The following is a 7,468-nucleotide window of genomic DNA, read 5'->3' on the forward strand; positions in this document are numbered from 1 at the left end:
TCTCCTGGTATTTAATTATGCTCCTTCCTCACAACTCCCTTTATTTTTATTCTGACCAAGCATCTTATCTTTTTTTTCTTTCTTTCTTCTTAATTTTTAAAAATATTTGTTTAGTTGTAGATGGACACAATATCTTTATTTATTTTTATGTGGTGCTGAGATTCGAACCCAGTGCCTCACACATGCTAGGCAAGTGATCTACCACTGAGCTACAACCCTAGTCCCTCTTTTTAATTTTTAAATATGGCAACTATACCTAACACAAAAGTTTTCATTTCAGCCATTTTAACCGTAGAGTTCAGCAGCAGCAATTATGTTCAAATTGTGGCACAATCTCATCATCATTTCCAAAAGTTTGCATCCCGATCTTCAGCTCAAAGACCCTTCTAGAATAAAATCCTCCAGTGCTAATATCCCCTGCAACCCGCCTCTCCCCACGACCTCATTTCCTGCCACCTCGCCCACTCAGCCACAGTGCCCTTCTTGCCTTTACATTTGAAGCTCTCGGTTCCTGCAATATCCTTACCCTTCCAGTCACACAACCGGCTCCTGCCCCAGTACCGGCTCCTCCTCCAAAATAGCACCCGGCCTTCCATCAGCCCAGCCTTTCACCCTACTTCACTCTCTTTCTAAATGCTTGTTCATTTCCTAGATGCAAATAAAATATAAACAGCTTGAGAGCGAGGTTCTGGCTAAGCTTATTTACTTTCTGTACTCCCCATGCCCAAAATAGTAGCTGTCACATGGTAGGTGCTCAGTAATTGAACCAAGTGGCATGATAAAGGTAAGTACAGTTTGCTGTGCTCCTGAACACGTCAGTTTCCCAAGGATATCAGTCGATTGATCAGCATGTCTAACTCTGGGGTAGGGAGTATTCTAAGAGTGACTCTCCCATGAACTCCCCAGTGTATGATCTCTTCCCCTTTGATAATGAGGGGAAGCGTCTACAGTGATGAGATACCCTCCTGGGATTGTGTCACATTCTACGGCAAAAGGGAGATTTGCGGGGTAGGTTGGCCCCCTCGAATCTCATGAGTCTTTTAGAAGCCAAAAGTTTTCTCTGCCTGGAGGTGGAGAGGTTTGTGGGCTGGTTTGAACATGGAGGAACCCCAGGAACACAGGCAGCCTACGTTGCTAAGAAGCCCCTGACCCCCAGCCTGCCAGGAAATGGGACTCTCAGCCTGACAACTGTGTGGAGCAGAATTCAGGCAAAAAGCCTAAGAGGGTTGGAGACAGTGTCCTCCCCAGAGCCTACGGGGAAGAGCCCAGACTGGCGACAGAGACAGAAATGCCCATTTGTGGATTACATTTTACAGATTATTATTTATTTGAGTTATTTCTTATACCGATAAAGAGTGAGGCAATTTGCCTTAAATCTTAAAGTTCATGTATGGGACACCGATGGAAATCAAGGAAGGTCATGTGACCTGCTGTCCAGCGAGGACACCTTGGGCCTGAGCTCTGGTCTTCGTGTCATGATCTGGGTTTGGGTCCCGGCTCCATGACTTACCAACCGGATGTTTCTGTCTATAAAATGGAAATAACCATGAACTCTTAAATTCGGGGAAGAGGAAGACACCTAGGAATGGCTCCACAATTGTTCATTTTCTCCTTCCTTCCTCACCCATAGCTCTTTGTGGAGGTTCCCGACCACCCTGAGGTTCTGCACAGTCGGCCGAGCTGCATCCTCAGACCTGACATCCTTAGACCTCGGTCCTGACCAGAGCTTACCGTGGCCTGTGCCACTTCTGTGGCCTGGCTTCCCAGACCCCTCTCTGACCACTACCTGTCCCCTGACTCCTGCCTGGCCAGCTGCTTTGTCCTCTTGGTAAAATCCAAACTCTCCCAGCTCACTCCTGCCTTGGGCTTTTTCCTGGGCCTGGAAGCTTCTTATCACCAAATTTCCAAGGTTTATTTGTTTATTGTGAAATACAACAAGAACACAGGGAAACACGTAAAAACATGGATGTATTGTCGGATGGATAATCACAAAGCAAAATGACCCATGTACTCACCACCCGAGTCCAGAGATTAAACCCCACGAGTGCTTCAAAAGCCCCCCCATGGGCCCCAGCTGGATCACAGTCCTGCCCATCCACCAGCGACTGGCCTCTGTGACTCCAGGATTATTTCTTTGCTTTCCTTTATAAGTTTGGCACTCACGCCTGTGCCCCTGAACAAGAGTTTGGTTTTGCCTATGCTGGGGTTGGGTGTGGTCAGAGTGTCCCCCAGGGTTCTGTGTCAGGGGCCTGGCTCCCTGTGTGGTGATGTTGAGGCAATAGGACCTTTAAGAGGCAGGGCCTTACGGGAGGTTCTTGGGTCCCCAGGGATGCTGCCTAAGCAGGAGTCGCTGTGGTTCTCAGGGGAACCCTGGTTAGTCCTCAAGAGAGCAAGCTGCTATAAAAGCCTGAGCCTCACCCCTGGATCCCTCTCTGGCTTCCTGTCTCCCTCCTTCACCCCTTCCCACATTGATGTCATCTGGCATGAGGTGATGCAGCCAGGGCGGGCCCCTTGCAAGGGCCAGGACTATGCTAGTTGAACTTTCAGCCTCTAAGCTAAATAAACTTTTTTTCTTTTTAAGTAGCCAGCCTCAGGTATTTCCTTCTAGTGATGACAAACAAACTAATATAGCCTGTGTTTGAACTTTATTTGCATGACTCATACTGTTCTTTTGTGCCTTACTTCACATAATAAACATCACATTCTTGACAGTCTTCCCCGTGGCTGCTCACAGGGGTAGTTTATTTTCTTTGCATCATCTTACATGGTATGATCCTATCACAATTTATCTTTTAATTATTCATGGATATCTGGGTTGTTTCCAAGTTTAAAGTGGTGCTGATGTGGCTGTGATGATTCTTGCATCCGGTGCATATTTGCACGAGTTTCTCTTGGGTAAATGCCTAGGAATAAATTGCTACAACTCACAATAAGCAATTCTCAACTTTTCTTTGTAATGTCAAGCCTGTTTCCAACTGGGTTGTCCCACTCTGCATTCCTCCAGCCATGTTTGAGAATTCCACTTTCTCTCCAACGTCCCCAACACTTGGTATTGCCAGACTTCTGACTTCTTGCCAAGCCAATATGATTATAATGGAACCTTGTTTGGATTCTTACTCCACCTGAAACTGACTTTTGTGTCTTGAATAGAGTGTTTCCTCACTTCCTTCAGTCTAGTCTGGGCTCAAATGTCTTTTTTTTTTTTTTTTGTACTGAGGATTGAACTCAGGGGCGCTTGGCCACTGAGCCACTTCCCCAGCCCTATTTTGTATTTTATTTAGAGACAGGATCTCATTGAGTTACTTCAGTACCTTGCTTTTGCTGAGGCTGGCTTTGAACTCATGATCCTCCTGCTTCAGCTTCCTGAGCTGCTGGAATTGCAGGCGTGAGCCACCGCATCCTGCAAATGTCATTTTCTTAATGAAGTTTCCTTGAATATTCTATAGAATAAGTCCCTCTGGGCTCTCATCTGTCACTCTACCCCCTCACCCTGTTTTATTTTTATTAGCTTCTGACACTGTGTTCTATATCTATTTCTCTTATGGCATGCTATTCTATATTTATTTGGTTATTTTTATTTTCGTAACTGATACTCTCTGTAGTCTAAAGGATTTGCATGAATTACTTATTTTAATCTTCATAACAATTCTATGAGAAGTTTCTGTGTAGTGTGTGTTGCTATTAGCCTGATCTTACAGATGAAGACACTGAACTCAGAGAGACTAAGATACTCAAGGTCATGCAGTTGGCAAGTGGCAGAGCTGTGTGATAGCATGATTGCTTTGTGTCTTTTTGTGCATTACCAGAGGTTTAGCATCATCTCTCACCTCTGTCCACTAAATGTCAGTAGCAAACCTCTTCTCCCCAGTTGTGATGCTCCAGGGTGTCTCTAGACATTTCCAAATGGCTCCTGGGGGATAAAAGCCCCACCCCAGTTGAGAACCACTGAGCTAAGCCTTGAAGTTTATCCTGGGGATGGGGTGTAGGGAGGCTTGGAAATGCTGATCTGGAGATGCTGCACCCAACAGGAAGAAGCAGCTTGAGTTGGGTATGGTGGCACCTGTAGTTTCAGCCACTTAGGAGATTGAGGAGGGTCACTTGGCCCATGCATTGGAGACCAGCCTGGGCCACACAGCAAGAGCCCAACTCAGGAGGAAGAGGAGAGGGAACAAGAGAAGAAGGAGAAGGAAAAAAACACTCCAGGTCTCTCCAGAGAGGAAAAGTGCAAGCACCATTGCCCTCTTCTCTACCCCAAGTTTCAGTTGCAGGAGGGGATTTGTGGATTTAGAGAAGTCCACTTCCCAGCATCCAGGCTGGGAATTTGCAAGCCCCTGTGGCCAAGGCCCACATTCAGGGAGTAGTTTAGAAACAGCTGAGGAAAGTGTCTGGGTGAGTGTGCAGGGTGTCAGAGGGCAGCCCAGAGGATCTGCATACTCCAGAGGAGTGTGGAGAAACAGACCAGAGCTTCCAGATCACCACAAGCACAGAAGTGCAGAATGAACCTGTGGCCTGTAGCAGCACGAGGCACCTGGCCACCCAGTGCAAACAGCCACCAGGGCTGTGTGCCCAAGGACCAGACTAGGCGGGCTGCAAGGCTTACCAGGCAAGGGGAAGGGTCCTCTTGTCACTGCCATGTGGCTACAGAAGTCCACACTGTCAGACACCATCTTGTGAAAGAGGCCAGTTGCTAGAACAAAGGCCACCGCGAAAGTGACCTAAACAAGACAGAGGTTTCTCTCTTGCGAAGCTCTCCAAGCATTAGCAGTCCAGAGCTGTTAAGGAAGCCGCTCGGGCTGCAGACCCGCTGCTTCTCTCTCAAGCTCTTCCATTCCTGGACTGATGGCTTCATCTGATCCAAAGTGGCTCCATGCTGTTCCAGGGCAGAGGCCTTCTGGGAAACGGAGGCAGCACAAAGGCCCCCCCCCTTCACACCCCAGTTCTTGCAATCATGCCAGAAAGACTTCAGACACTTCACTCAGAACAACAGCCATGAGTTTATTAGGAGGGATAGGAAAAGGGAGAAGGGACACTCAAAGGAAAGAGTGGGCCATCTCAGAGAGGAGAGGGATATGTGCCCCTCCTGTCCTCCAGGTTTATTGTTTTATTGAGGGGTCCCAGGGAAGTTTCCAGAAAGTCCCACCCAGGTCCACTTCTTGACTTTTGACTGAAAGCAGGACGCCACCGGACTTTCAAGTCCCCGCTGCTGTGACAACTGTAGGTCATTTCATCCCTGCTGACCAGTCCTCTTCGGAACCTGTTGTTACAGATTCTACGATTAGGGGGAATTACTCTTATCTCCCTGAGCTCTGGGATCTGGTCTGTGTAAGGATCTCAGAATTCCCCTTTTAGGGGTAACTCATGTTTTTCTTATCGGCGTTTCAGGGCCTGCACTTCTGTAGGTAACAGGTAGATTGCTGAGGAATGTAACTTGTCCTGTGGACTTTAGCCAAGCAGGGCTGCAGGTGAATTGCTTTTTAAAAGAGCAAGGCATGTGGGGGTCAGCACAGTGAACCCGATTTATAGAATTACTCCCTTAACCTCATCGTGTTCCACTGCCCACATCAGTGGGTCCCCAGTCACATACCATGACACCTTCCAGGCCGCAGGATGGAGATTGTAGGTGAATATTATCCATTGGCCAGAACTGGGTCACAGGCCTGTGTACCTGGATCCCAGGGAGGCAGAGAAGGGCAGTCTTCAGTTAGGTAGCCATGGCAAAGGCTCGGGGATTCTGTTGCTAAGAGAAGTAAGACAGAAAGGATATTTGGGGACAGCCAGCTATCCCTGGTGCCAGGAAGATGCCTGAAAAACTAATGCACTTTCCCAAAAGAATTCTCAAGAAAGTGATTTAAACCAGAAGAATGCCTGAGGTCTCTAACTGGCTACTTTAAGTCATATCCTCCCCTTCCCAACCTTCCCTTATAACATGGGGGCTCTGGACCAGATAGCAGTTAATGAAACCTTATTTGCATAATCAAGGATGTGGCATACATTTCTCACCTTGGTGGACCAGAAAACAGAGGACTGTTTGAGCTCCATCCGCTCTGTTCCAGACACCCAGGCAGGGCCGCAGCTGGTTCTCAGCAGACGGGGAGACTGCTCTGGGGCCACATGCTTGCTGCTGAGGTTTCAGTGTGTCCCCCAAAATCCCCATGTTGGAAACACCATCCCCAGAGCAGTGGTGCTAGGAAATGGAGTTCAGAAGAGGTTATGAGGTCCCAAGGGCTCTGCCCTCATGAAAGGATTAATGTCATTGTCACAGCAATGGGTTAGTTCTAACAACACAGGGCTTGTCATAACAGCAGCCCTCGCTGGCTCTCTTGGGCTCTGGAATGTGCTCCCTGCCCTTCTGCCTTCCATCAAGGAAGCACAAAAGCCCTTGACAGAGGCCAGTGAGGAGCCCTCAGACTTCCCAGCCTCCAGAACAATGAGCCGAATAAATCTCTGCTCATCATAAATCATAAATTCCCCAGCTTCAGACTTTCTGATATGGCAACAGAAAATGGACTAAGATGTGTGGTCACCCCAAAGCAGGGGTAAGGAGAAGCATGTCTGCCTTCTGCAGAGGTCCCCTGAAGATTCGGCAAGTGCCCTATGATGACAGAGGAGGAGGAGGTTGTAGGTTAAGAGGGAACAGGCTTGAAGTCAAGGACCCCATGAGCCTAATTTTAACCCCAGTTACCCTCCAGCGTTATAAGAATAGCATTCTTATTGTCGTCTAATCATGTTGTTTTATCATTTAACTTTCATGATAAATAAGTGAAGTAGGGACTGTTACTATTCCCGTCTTACAGATGAGAAAGCTAACACTTGGAGGACTCAAATAAGTGGCCCAGGGTCTGTAAGGAAATTGTTCCTGCAAGCAGGGGCCAGGGTCAGAGCTGGCTTGGGCTTTTCTCCCCCAGGGACGCTATCAAGGATGCTTTCATTACCTCATGGAAAATGCTTTTCAGAAGAACAGGTAGAAATTCCTGACTGGTCTTAATACAGTTGGTTCCTAAAGGAGAGACACAGTGAATTGCACAAATGAGCAGACATGTTTGCACACACATGCGCACACACATGCACGCGCACACACATGCACGCGCACACACATGCACATGCACACACACATGCTCACACACATGCACACGTGCACACACACACACACGCACATGTTGAAATATAAGATTTATTGAAAAATCTCAGACCCACCCAAAGGAAGCCCAACCCATAGTATTCAGACTTATTTCTGTCCACATCTTTTGTCACCACCACGGTTGTTTCTTCTTTCACTTCTGCTTTTTCTTCCAAAGTCACTCTTATTGCAAAAAACTTGTTATTGGAAGAAAACGTTTGATTCTATGGAATCAGGCTTAAGTGCAATGTGTGTGTGTGTGTGTGTGTGTGTGTGTGTGTGTGTGTGAGAGAGAGAGAGAGAGAGAGAGAGAGAGAGAGAGAGAGACTTTTAACACAAATGGAAAAAGTG

General features: G+C 47.4%; 1 protein-coding gene across 1 annotated transcript in view; it reads right to left on the minus strand.

The window, feature by feature from the left end:
* The window catches only part of Lgmn (legumain), a 39,134-nt gene extending 34,226 nt beyond the window's left edge, over positions 1 to 4,908 (minus strand). Inside the window, exon 1 of the mRNA XM_048799222.1 lies at positions 4,901 to 4,908. The gene's annotated coding sequence lies outside the window, so the exon portion shown is untranslated. The remainder of the gene's footprint in view (positions 1 to 4,900) is intronic.
* Positions 4,909 to 7,468: the final 2,560 nt, after the last annotated feature.

This window comes from Marmota marmota, unplaced genomic scaffold (genome assembly GCF_001458135.2).
Source record: "Marmota marmota marmota unplaced genomic scaffold, marMar, whole genome shotgun sequence".
NCBI lineage: Eukaryota > Metazoa > Chordata > Mammalia > Rodentia > Sciuridae > Marmota > Marmota marmota.